Here is a 13,012-nt window from a genome sequence, read left to right as displayed (position 1 = left end):
CGGGTGAGGCAGTGGGAGAAGCAGGGATGGAGGAGGCAAGTGGAAGGAGCCTTCGGCCTCTGAGCTTCATTTTCCCCAGATAGAAAATGAGATTGTATTTTAAATTATGGCCGTGAGGGATAAATGGATGAATACATGCAGAAGGTCCAACATTATGAATTAGCACCAAGAAGGCACTCGGATGTCATTGAATTTGCCTTTGATGAACAGGAGGATTGAGGTTACTGGTCAATAGACTGGAAAATGGGGAAGAGACCTGAGTCTAGGAGGAGGGCAGTGGGTGGTGAAGAACCTGGCAAACAGTTCTGCCTTATGTTAAGGTTAGTTACTTCAGATATGTCCACTGATAAAAAACAAAATATTCCTTGTCCTCAAAAATCAACTCTCGTTGGAGAGCTTACCAAATTATGGCAGCCCTGAGCTGAGTGGCGCAGCCCGATTATTCGACACTGGAGTAGAAGAAGTACATTACAAGGCAAATCCACATTTAACTTTTTATGTAAGTGCTAAAAATCAAATTTTTCTGAGGTTCCATAAAGATTAAAGCACAGTGTAAAGTAATCTTTTTTTTTTTTTTTTTTTTTTTTTGACAGGTAGCATCTAGTACTTAAGAGCATCATCCATTTGAGCTTGGAAGACACCTTTTTTCAATTCTACATACTGATTACAAAAGCGCTCTAAGGTTAAGGCAGTGAAACCAAATGGAGGCAAGCTGGGACAATAGTTCAACCCCATAACCCTTCCATCACTTCATCTCAAAAGAATAAAGAAAAATGCTGACTTTCCCCACCCTGGCCTCCCCACAGGAGGGCCCATTTATTTTCAGGGACATGTGGTATGGGGGAGTGAGGAAAACATGGTCATCATATCTCTGGACCTTCCTTTTGTGGGGGGGAGGCTGGGAGGGGGGACCAGCTATTATGAGAATGAAAGACTCTAGGGTGCAAGGGCTGAGAGGCAGGCGTCCATTTGGGGGTACCCTTTACATTAACCATGCACAGAGGGCAGTGCTGTCCTTTCCCAGAGAACGCCTGTTAGCACATTGGCTTCCAGGGTTTGGATTCTGAAGGTCAATCTAACATCAGCATTTCATCACTGCTTACAAATCACAGCTATTGTGCCCGTAACATGCAAAAGTGACTTTCTTTGCCATATCTTGAGAAAGTGACCTAATTGTTAAATTCCTTTTTTGAAAAATGTGAGCCCTCTGGATTGGAGCGTGGGTACATGTTTGCCTGAAGTCCGTGTGTGTTTGCAAATGTCTGTCCATCCTGGGGGCACAGGGGCTGTAGGCTTCCTCTTGGCTGCTCTGGAAAGTGGAGCATATCACAGGTGGGAGCATCAAAGACCCTCCGTTCCCACAGTCTACCCCTTTGGGCAGTGACTGCAGTTCTCCGTCACCGGAGCTCTTATCCCAAGATCCCGTTTTGCTAACTTGAAATTTGGGTGGGGTAGGGGGGTGCGGTGGGGGGCCGGGTGGTTCTTCATTTTTTTTTTTTTTTTCTTCTTTTTCCTCTTGCAGCTCCAACTTGATCTGCTGTAAAAGGAGGTCTCAGCCAGGCTCTCACCAAAAGAAATTGCTAATTGGGAAGCAGCGCCACCTGGTGGGGGACGAGGACAATGCAAGCAAGCAGATGTTCTTTCTCACTGACCTAATTTAGAGAAAACTGAACTTAAGACAGAAAACATTTGAGATTGTAAGCCTGTGCCCCAAACCTTAAAGAACGCAGGCAGCTGGCCATAAAAGTAATTTGAGGAATCTCGTCTTTCAGTCATCGCATTCAAAGTTTATTATAAACCTCTGAAACGCACCAATGGTACCTGACGGTTTCCTCTGCACTCTTCCCCCCGTGCTCGTTCGTCAGCACAGTGTGGAGGGTATGGGATCTTCCTCCTTCCCATCTCACAGATTCGGAACTCAGGGTTCAGAAGGGGTGAGTGCCGCAGACACACCAATGATGAACACCAGGCCCCAGCTTCAGATTCATGCTTTACCTCCTGTACCGCTTCTCCCCCCCCCCCCCACAGGTGCTTGCCCACAGAACCTGTTAAGCCCTGTAACATGAGAGACCCATGGTCTTAACAACCTTGGGGCCTCTGGATTTCTGAAAGAGGATGGGGCCGGGGTCCTAGTGGGTCCGAACGTCTCTTTTCTGTGTCTCGTTGAGGGACTTGAAGATGTAGGATGAGGGAAAGTTTGCAGAGATGGGAAACCCCGGGACTTTCAGAAGCATTTGCCTGTCTCAGATACATTCAAGGAGCAGCGACTCTCACCTACATCCGGGGTTTTAAACATGCACAAATATCCTCTGTTGGAACACTGAGTTTTTCATTATTCTCAGGTGTCTCGATAAATTGAGCATTATGTGAATATTCCATGAGTTGTAAGCTTACAGAACTTCAGAAATAGCCGAAATGAAGTAGCAGGGCAAGCAGAAAAGACACATAACTGCTGGTATGTTGAAGGCTCCAACATGTAGACCATCCCAAGCACTCCCTCTACCAGCTACCATCATTCACAAACAATCCAAAGGGCAAGAATGACGGCAGCAAGGTCACCTCCAGGCAGGAACAGTGACGGTCACACCCACCCCAAAAGCCTTCCTAAATGCTAAGAATGCCACCACGTTACCTAGTAGTTACTCAGTGCTCATCCCTGCTAGCACATCAGGGTTGGGTCATGTTTGTAAGTAACATGGTCACTCCGTTGTGTACTGGATGCCTTCATCACATGAACTTGGGGAAGAGGTGACATCCACCATAATTTCATTCCCGGCACCCACCCACAGTACACATGACTTTTCTCAGGCTTATTTACAGAATGGAGAAAACAGTTAACTCTGTAAGACAGTTACAAGGATCACATTGGCAAAATATATAGAGCACTCAATGTCTGACATAGTAGGTACTCAAATTCATAATGGTAGCCAATACCTTAATGCCCATGAGAGGCCAAGATACCCTTAGCTCATTTCAGCATCCAGCAACCCTGTGAGGTAGGTATTTTGCCCCGTTTTAACAGTTGAGGAAATGGCACAAAGACTAATAAGCATCCAAGGGCACAGAGCAATTAAGTGACACACTAGGTTGGAACCCATGGCTCTTACCCACTGGGCTACTCCTCTTCTTTGTGCCCACGTCACAGGATTTTTGTAGGCATGTCCATGTGATGGTTCAGAGCTTGCAGTGATGGGATCAGGCCAGTGGGACTCGCAGGCAGGCTCTGCCTTAAACTCCGTCATCTTGAACAACCGGCCCTTCTGGACCTTTTTCTTACCTGAAAGCTGAGTGCTTGGTTGGTAGTAGAAATTGAACTAAATGATCTCAAAATTCTGTGACTTGAAGCTTGCTTTTTCACATTTAAAAGGTTTATTGAAGGTTTAGACTTCTTCGCACTTACTTTTGGTTTAACAGATTTGAAGTCCCTGTTGGGTGTGATCAGGAACACAAACCCAAACTGTGGCCATAAGCTGATGGGAGGGGAGAATGTTTTCCAGGTCCTGGGGGGAGAGCCCTGAGAGCCGACCTCACGGGAGTTGGCCACTAGATGGCAGCATAAACAGAGTTCTGGCTGGACGGGATCTAGCTGAAGAGCCCTTTCCGTTCCTCCTCACCCTCTGCCCAGCCATTGCTCCATTCTTCTCTGCTTGTGTTGATAAAAGTTTTCATTTGCAGGGCCTTTCAGTCAAAAAAACCAAAAAACAAAAAACAAGCTCATATACGAGTGTTGTGCCGAAGGATTAGGCATAGCTTGCAGACTGGTGACACATAAGGCCCACAGATAAGAATGGTTTTTACATCTTTAAATGGTTGAAAAAGAATAAGTCTTCATGATACGTGAAAGTTATATGAAATTCAAATTTCAGTGTCTACCAATAAAGTTTATTGGAACACAGCCACTCATTTATGTATTATTATGGCTGCTTTCGTCCTAGGACAACTAGGTTGAATAGTTAGGACAGAGCCTGAAATACCGACAGTCTGTCTCTTTATGGAAGAAGCTTGCTGACCCCTGACATAGATCAGCCTCATTCAAATAAAGATGCACTTTCCAAAGTCTTTAAAGTTCTAAGTGTGAGTGTAGGAATTTGCGCTCCATCTTTTTGGTGCTCTGTTTCCTTGGCACAATAAAAATAGCATCTGGTGCTTGAGTAGGCCTGTGCACATTCAGGCAGCCACTTAGCAAACATCTCTTGGCTGAGACCTCAGTGTGGTAAGGGGCATAACTTAGCTGTGACATGGTGACACACCATGGGATCACTGGGAGTGTGGAGAGGTGACCTCTGCCTGCCCAGAATTGGGGAAGGGTTTTCAAAGGCCACAACATTCTCATTGGGCCAAGAAGCAAGAAGTCAGATGTTCCTTAGCAAAGAGGTGAGACATGGCAAAGAAAACCTCACTAAAGATGAAGCACTGCTGTAGAGTGTATTGGGCCAGGAGCTGAGAAGGCAGGAAGGGCTAGCCAGAGCTGGGGGCGGGGCAGGGGGGTTGGCAGAGCTGGGGGGAATGCCAGGCCAGGGCCAAGGGCAGAGGGGATGGCGGCCTGAAGGCGGGTGAGCACAGGTCTATCCTTCACCTGCGAGGGAGGCAAGAGGAGAAGCCGGCGGGAAAGACAATCAGTTCTTTTGCTCACCGGTGAGTTTGTGGCGCTAGAGTGACAGGTGCTAGTCCAGTGTTTGTCTCAAAGTGCGGCCTTGGATCCCCTGCAGCATCACCCGAAGGGTTTAAACAAAAACACAGGTTCCTGGACTCGCCCTTACCCACGCTCAGACCTGCAGAACGGAAGTACCCAAGTTTGGGGGGTGGGGAGTGGGAGCAAAGCAGAGCCGCCAAAGAAGGTTGAGAATGAGAACTCGGTACTCGGAGATGGGAGAGCGAGGGTGTGCCCTGAAGACCAAAACAAATACTTTTTTTTTTCAGGGGCGAACTGGCCATCACTGGCCCATGCCGCCGGGATCCGTTATCGCGGCCAGGGAGCTTGGCCGTGGGGGTCGCTGGGGACTGGGCCAACGTTTACTACGGGGCGGGCGCGGGACCGGGGACGGAGAGGGAAAGGGACCGGGGCCTCTGCCCCTGGCGACACAGGGGCGCCGGGCTTGCCTGGAGCTGCGGCTGGGAACGCGAGCCGACGGCGCCTGGGAAGCCGCGTCCCCGGGGTCGGGAGTCAGAGGGGGTGCGCAGCGCGGGCGCGGGACCTTTCCTAACGCCGTGGGGAGCGGGGACGCAGAGCGGAGCTTCCCTGCGAAGACCGTGTGTTGGCTCCACCGCGGTGCAGCCTGCAGGAGCCGAGCCTGAGCCTGAGCCTGAGCCTGAGCCCGAGCCTGGACCTGAGCCTGAGCCTGAGCCTGAGCCTGAGCCCGAGCCTGGACCTGAGCCTGAGCCTGAGCCTGAGCCTGAGCCTGAGCCCGAGCCTGGACCTGAGCCTGAGCCTGAGCCTGAGCCTGAGCCTGAGCCCGAGCCCGAGCCCGAGCCCGAGCCTGGACCTGAGCCTGAGCCTGAGCCTGAGCCCGAGCCTGGACCTGAGCCTGAGCCTGAGCCTGAGCCTGAGCCCGAGCCCGAGCCCGAGCCCGGACCTGAGCCTGAGCCTGAGCCTGAGCCCGAGCCCGAGCCCGAGCCTGGACCTGAGCCTGAGCCTGAGCCTGAGCCTGAGCCTGAGCCTGAGCCTTAGCCTGAGCCCGAGCCCGAGCCCGAGCCTGGACCTGAGCCTGAGCCTGAGCCTGAGCCTGGACCTGAGCCTGAGCCTGAGCCTGAGCCTGAGCCCGAGCCCGAGCCCGAGCCCGGACCTGAGCCTGAGCCTGAGCCTGAGCCCGAGCCCGAGCCCGAGCCCGAGCCCGAGCCCGAGCCCGAGCCCGAGCCTGAGCGCGGGGCCGCGGCCGGCAGGGGGCGATGCCGCGGCTGCGGGCCCGGTCCCGGGCGGCCGCTGCCTTCGGTCCCGGGAGACCCCCACCTGGCCCACAAATCACCACTCAACCTCACACCAGCCATGGACGGAAGAGTCCCCGGGGCCACCGCAGGAGCTGTCTTTTAAAAGCTGGGCTTGGTGCAGGAGCAGCGAGGCCCGCAGGGAAGCCGCCTCTGATCCACTCCGGTGGATTTATGGAGCTAGGAAAAGGTGAGCGGTTGAACTTTGCCTTCAGGACAGCGGGGGTGAGGGGAGGGAGGGCAGCTTGCTAAACAGAGGAGTACGAATTCGATTTCTGGGGCAACCCTGAAACCGCTAAGCAAGCACTTTCCCAGCATTTCAGGAGGATCTATTTACTAACGAATAGGTGATACTATAACTCTTATTTTTAAGGCAGTCCCTGGACAGCCTTTTAAACTCAGTCTAATTGCTAATTTTTTTAAAGGCAATATAACATAGTGATGGGCATACACTCGTTTGAATCCTAAGACTGCCCCTCGAGCTGGAGCCTCTCTGAGCAAGCTCCCTTGCCCGTGGGTACAGATGACAGGCGTGTCTGTGGGGCACTGTGCCAGTTAATACGTCCCTAGCATTTAGGGAGCTCTAACACACCGTTACATTTCCTTCAGGAGTGTTTTCTTATTCAAAACCCGCCTTCCTATTTTAGCGCCTTTCAAAATTAGAAATGCCTCTTTTCTGTGGATTAGACTGCGGTTTGTTCTTTTGTTTGTGTTAGCTGTTTCTATTTCATAGAATCATGCTCATCCTATACATGCATTTATATCTTTCCTTTTTATAATGGATGAGCCGATATTGATACTTTAATTACTAAAGTGCATCGTATTAGGATTCACAGCTGTGTTGTACATCCTCTGGGTTTTGACAAAAGTGTGACAAAGGTGTGTGTCAATACTGAATAGTATCCACTCTTATAGTATCCTTTTTTTTAAAAAGATTTTATTCATTTTTGGGGGGGCAGGAACAAGTCGGGGACAGAGGGAGAGGGAGAAGCAGGCTCCCCACTGAGCCCAATGTGGGATTCAATCCCAGGACCCTGGGATCATGACATGAGCCGGGGGCAGACGCTTAACCAAATGAGCCACCCAGTGCCCCCTACAATTGCAGTATCCTATAGAACAGTTCCTTAAAAATCCCCTGTGCTCTGCCTCTTCGTCCTTCCCTCCCACTCTCAGCAACCACTGATCATTTTATTGTCTCCATGGTTTTACCTTTTCCAGACTGTCATATAGTTGGAATCATACAGAAGGTACTCAGTAATTATGGTGGCTGAATGATTGGCTTCATTTGCAAAGTAAGTTGCATTTATGGTTCCTTCATGTCTTTTCATGAAATAACCACTCTTTTCCTTTTTTGCCGAATAATCCATTGTCTGGACGGACCACAGTTTATTTATCCATCCACCTGCTGAAGGATATCGTGGTTGCTCCGAGGATTTGGCAATTATGAAGAAAACTGCCCTAAACATCCATGTGCAGGTTTTGTGTGGACGTATGTTTTCAACTTCTGGACAAATACCAAGGAGCACAATCGCTGAACCATACGGTAAGATATGTTTAGTTTTATCAGAAATTGCCAAACTGTCTTCCATTTTGCATCCCCACCTGCAACGGATGGGAGTTCCTGTTGCTCCACCCCCTCGCCAGCGTTTGATGTTGTCAGTGTTTGGGATTTTAGCCACTCTAAGTCAGCATGTCGTAGCATATTCTCGTATGAATTTGCAGTTACCTAATGACCTGTGATGTGGAGCATCTTTTCATATGCTTGTTTGTCATCTTTTTTGGTGAGGTGTCTGCTCAGAACTTTTGCTGATTTTTAAACATTGGGTTATTTGCCTGCTTATGTTGAATTTTAAGAGTTCTTTGTATATTTTGGATATAAATCCTTCATCAGATAGAAGTTTTGAAAAGATTTGCTCCTTGTCTTTTCATTCTGGGGATGCTTTCTTCTTTCTATTGCAATGAAATGGAAACGTGGGAATGCTAGGAGACAGAAACCGGTCAAAGGGTTTCACTCTGTCATTATTCTTGTCAGAGGCAACAGCGAGCAGTCCTTATGGCAGCTCCTTATGCATTCCGCAGTGTGCCAGGGTGGCCAAGCCCTTGGCCCAGAGCTGGCATCGATCACTGGGCAGTGGGAGTAGACCCTGGGGGCTTCCAAGTCCCTTCCTTGTAGGGACAACCAGGCACCTCCAGGGGGCTGGGCCACTGCCAACCTCTCTTATTACTTGCCAGGAAGACAGACATCGCAGGCCGACAGTGACATCCCCTATAACTTCTTCCACCTTATTTGGGACACAAAGGCTGAGTTCCTGCCCCATTTATTCCTAGAGACGTGCGTCATAAAAGAAGAAGTAAGCCAGTTTTAAAACGCAGGCTCCAGGCAGGGTTTGCAGGTGCGGCCTGTCCCTCCTCGGTGCAGATGGGACTCCTTTCTGGAACACACACACGCAGACCTTCACAGGGCCTTGGTAGAACAAAAGACAATAGGCTAGACCATTAATCCCGTCTGCTTCCCACAGGATGGAAAATCCGTGCTTGGCAGTGGGGAAGTTCAGCTCCAGAGAGGGGCTTTTCCTGTGGGTCTCCAGAAACTTCCTCCCACTCCACGCTCCTCATGACCCATCGTTGCGATATCCTAATGCTTCAGAATAAGAAAGGATGTGCTCTGAGGTTCAATATGAAGATAGACCTATTTTCAATATGGCAATCCGGAAAAACATGGCAAAGCAAAAGTGAAGTTCTCCACAGTGGGTATGGCCCCAGTGAAAATAAATCATTGTGCCTGCCAAGCTGGTGCTGAATCCTAGTTCCCTCTAAATCAGACCTTCCACCTGAGGGAAAGGGAAAGGGGAAGGTATGTTTACTCAGGCAAACATGGCAGTAATTCCTGGTTGGACACAGTTGGAAGAGTCCAGTGCAAGAGGAGGAGTGGGTCATGGTGCTTCTCCCAGTGCCACCCGAGGGCCATCTGGGGGCCTGTGGAATGCAGACTCCAGGGCCCAGCCCGGCCCCACTGCACAGAATGCCCAGGAGAGACCTGAGCGGGGGCATCTCAGAAGCTTCCAGGCTGCTCAGATGTACATTGATTTTAAAAATCATTAAGTTAAAAGCACAAGGTTTAGAAATCTTAAAACCTGGAGTTAGATGTACTGTCCTCATGCTTCAGAATAACGAAGTCTCTTCTCTGAAGTTCAGTATTAATTGAATATTAATTAATTCAATATTAACTGTGGGCCTACAGTAACACAAAAGACTGAGTTCCTCCTCAGTGTATTTATAGAGACAGGTGTCGTAAAAGAAGAAGTAAGCCAGGTTTTAAGCTCAGGCTTCAAATAGGGGTTGCAGTAGCCGAGGGACTTTGGACAAATATTTAAGTACCTTAATTCTTATCTGCAAAATGGGTATAATGGTGCCAGGACCTCCACAGCTACGGAATGTACTGAAGCTAAAGTGTTTGAGACCTGCACTAAAACACAGCAGAGCTTCTCTGAAGACAAGAAACAGGGTTTCAGAAAGTATACAATGTCTCCCTCTTCTGCTACTGTGTTTTATTTCACATGAAGTAATAATAATGACTAGCTTTTGAGTCTTTAATCGTGTACTAGGCATTAGCCTAAGCACTCCATGCATTATTTAATTCTCACACAATCCTATGAAATAGGTTATACTCATGATACCCATTTTATAGATGCAAAAACTGAGGAAGGAAGGTGAAGCAGCTTGCTTACGGCCACATAGCCAGTAGGTTGCTAAGTCAGGATTTGAACGTGGGAACCTCAGAGCCGGCGTTCTCCCATTTCCTTTGGTCTCCAGCCCTTAAAGACTGATAATAAGCTGAATGAGGAAAATTGAAGTCCACTTTCTGAGAAACAATGGAAGTTTAATTCCTCTTTAGCAGCCACATGGTAAGAATGTACAAATAATTATTATTCTAGAGCCTAAGGCAGAGCAAAAAGTTTTCTCTGGTGAGATTTATAAATAGTACCTTTTCTGAGATGCTCACTGTTTAAACCTGAGATGTCCAATTTGGTAGCCACTAGCCACAGGTAGTTATTTAAGTTTAAATTTTAATTCATCAATGGAATATGAGAGTTCAGATATAGGCCCATGCATATACCAAAGACTGATTTTCAATAAAGGCACCAGGTGATTCAGTGGACAAAGGATAGTCTTTTCAACAAATGGTGCTGAAACAATTGGAAATACATAATCAAAAAACTGAACAATCCCCACCTTGCACCGTATACAAAATAGTACATTTAATGGTCCATTTAACTCAAATTGGACCATACATCTAAATGTAAAAACAAAAACTATAAAATTTATAGATGAAAACATAGGGGAAAAAACCTTTGTGACTTTGGGCTAGGCAAAGATTTCTTAGGTGCTACGCTGAAAACACAGTCCATAAGAAACTAAATTAATAAATTGGGTTTCATCAGAATTAAAACTCTGCTCTTTGAAAAACATTCAGAAAATGAAAAAAGTCATCAACTGGGAGGAAATATTTGCATATCATGTATTTGATAAGGGACTTGCATCTAGAATATGTAAAGGACCCTCAAAACTCAATAATAAAAAAAAAAAATACAAATGGGCAAAAGATATGAAGACTTTACCAAAGATACACCAATATCAAGCCCATGAAAAGATGCTCAACATCATTAGGCAGCAGGGAAATGAAAATTAAAACCGCAATGAGACACCCCTACAGTCCTATTAGAATGGCTAAAATGAAAAGACTGACCATACCAGTTGTTCGCTGGTTTGTAGAGGAACAGGCAGGAATGGATAATGGTACAACCATTTGCGAAAAGTGTGTCTGTTTCTTAACAAGGTAAACAAAACACCTACCCTGATCCAGCCGTTCTGCTTTTAGGAATTTACCCAAGAGAAGTGAAAGCATATGTCTTTACAAAGATTTGTGCAAGAATGCTCATAGCAGCTTTATTTGTTCATAGCCAAAAAATGGAAACCACCCAAGTATCCATCAACAGGTGAAATTGTATCTCCAAACAATGAAATATTATTCAGCAATAAAATGAAACAAACTGAGACAACATGGATGAATCTCAAAATAATTTTGCTGAGTGAAAGAAGCCAAACCAAAAAAAGAGAGAGAGAGAGTACAGACTGCATGATTCCATTTACATTATATCCTACATCATATATGCAAACTAATCTCTAACGACAGAAGGCAGGTCAGTGGTTGCCTAAGTGTGGGGGACAAGGACGGAAGGATACAAATGGGCATGAGGAAATTTCTGGACATGATAGGTATATTCACTGTCTTGATTGTGGTAATGTGTCATGGGTATATGTGTCAAAACATCAATCTTAACACTTGATGTGCAGTTCATTGGTGCCTTTTATGCCTAAAATAGCTGTTTAAAGTTTTAAACGTTTAAATAAAATTTAAAATTCAGTCGCACTAGCCATACTTCCGGCACTCAGTAGTCACACTGGCTGGTGGCTGCCACATTGGATGAGAACAGTCCCATCATCGTAGCAGAAAGTCCTATTGAATAGGCTGGTGCAGACAGCATCTCCTGTTCCAGGCTGGCAGGAAGTGCTAATAAAAAAGAATGTTTCTTCTGACCCAAAAGCCCAGTGCCCCTGTTGTCTATGGAGCAAAATGGATGATGGAGTGGAGGGACTTGGTCAGTCATCTGCCACCAGGACAGGCCATTAGAAAGGGGCCAGGTGGCAGGTGCTGCCGAGGGTAGGGAAAGGGGGAAGTCCCGAGGCTCTGAGCTCTGAGGTGGGGAAAACCTTCTGCTGAATGAATTGAGAGGAGGAATGAGGGGTGCAGAGGTGGCACATGGTGGAACCGTAGGAAGTTCAATCTCTAGCAATCTTTGGCTTCAAACTGGATGAAAGAAATAAGAGTGCGATGGGAAGGGATGGGCCCAGGTCTCAACGGAATTAGGGGGGAAAAAAAAACAGAGCCAGGAGAATCCAGGTGTCCTGATGCTGGAAATCTAGGTTTTGATGATTAGGAAAATAAGTAGAAATTATAATTGTATGACTAATATTAAGCATGCCTATTTCTTCAGTTGTACCAATGGAGAGCATTGGTATTTTGCTTTCTAGTTGCGTTCCTCAAACTCGGTGCACCCCTAAGTAATCTACCTGTTCAGTGTGGCCTGGGGAAGCCACAGCCCCTTCTGAGAATGATGTTTCTAAGTGGTGAAATCATGTACATAGAATTACAAAGAAAACCGATGGTGTTGAGAGGCAGTTTTGTGCCCAGAGCCTCGCTATACGGGACCAGGAATGTAAGTGCAGGGCCAATGAGGCCATTCATTGAATTGGTTTCAGCAATTTCGCAATTCTCATCCTGATTCCAGAATGCAGTGGAGTGAAGAGTTTGGCTGCCCTGGAAATCGGGCCTTTTTTGGGAAGGAGTTGAGAGGATGGAGGACTCCTGCTGTCCCCAAGTCTAGCCGTGACCTGTGACCAAGTCCAGCCTCCAACTCCTTCTCCTTAAATAAGTTTGAAAATACCCATTTGACAAAACTATGTTGGGGCCGAGGGCTCAGTGCTGCACTGGGATGTGACCCTCACGTGGAACCCCACCCGGGACGGAAGGTCGCGCCGGGTTTGAGGGCGCAGGGGCTGGAGGAGGGGGAGGCCCAGGGTTGCATCTCCCCGCTCCAAGGAGGTCCCTGGGGCCCGCGAGGGGGGTGCATCTGGGTCCCCGGGAAGGTAGAGCCCCCCCCCTTCTCCCCCCCCCCCCCCCAAGCCACTTTTAGGAACTTTTAGGAATGAGAGAGGCTGGGATGGAGAATGCTAACTCCAGAAAAATGCTGGCGACTGCCGAACCCACCTAGGATCGTCCCCGCGGGAGGCCCACGGAGCCCTGGGAGGAGGAGCCAGCCCGCTGCACCGTCAGAGCCCCGAGGCCCAGCCCCCGGCTGCATGCGGCCCCCCCCGCCCCCCCCCCCCCCCCCCCCCCCCGCGCCTGGAAGAAGGTGAGGAAGGGCCCTTGCCCAGGGGCTGGGGACACAGCTTCCCCAGGGCCGCTGGTTAGAAAGTGCTCCTCGTTCCCATCAGCCCGGTGCTCAGCTGGACCGGGCATGGGGCCAGA

At 48.2% G+C, this 13,012-nt stretch overlaps 1 protein-coding gene across 2 annotated transcripts in view; it reads left to right on the top strand.

The window, feature by feature from the left end:
• Nucleotides 1-4,478, top strand: part of ZCCHC2 (zinc finger CCHC-type containing 2) — a 64,430-nt gene extending 59,952 nt beyond the window's left edge. Inside the window, exon 15 of one of the 2 annotated variants that reach the window (XR_004301597.1) lies at nt 1,523-4,478. The gene's annotated coding sequence lies outside the window, so the exon portion shown is untranslated. Of the gene's footprint in view, nt 1-593; nt 1,413-1,522 lie in introns of those variants that run through there. The other variant, XR_004301596.1, reaches the window with a different exon arrangement.
• The last annotated feature ends 8,534 nt before the right edge of the window (nt 4,479-13,012 follow it).

The sequence above is a fragment of the Phoca vitulina genome, unplaced genomic scaffold (genome assembly GCF_004348235.1).
Source record: "Phoca vitulina isolate PV1807 unplaced genomic scaffold, GSC_HSeal_1.0 scaffold27, whole genome shotgun sequence".
Classification (NCBI taxonomy): domain Eukaryota; kingdom Metazoa; phylum Chordata; class Mammalia; order Carnivora; family Phocidae; genus Phoca; species Phoca vitulina.
The sequence above is the reverse complement of the archived record's forward strand: the minus strand, read 5'-3'. Positions and strand labels throughout refer to the sequence as shown.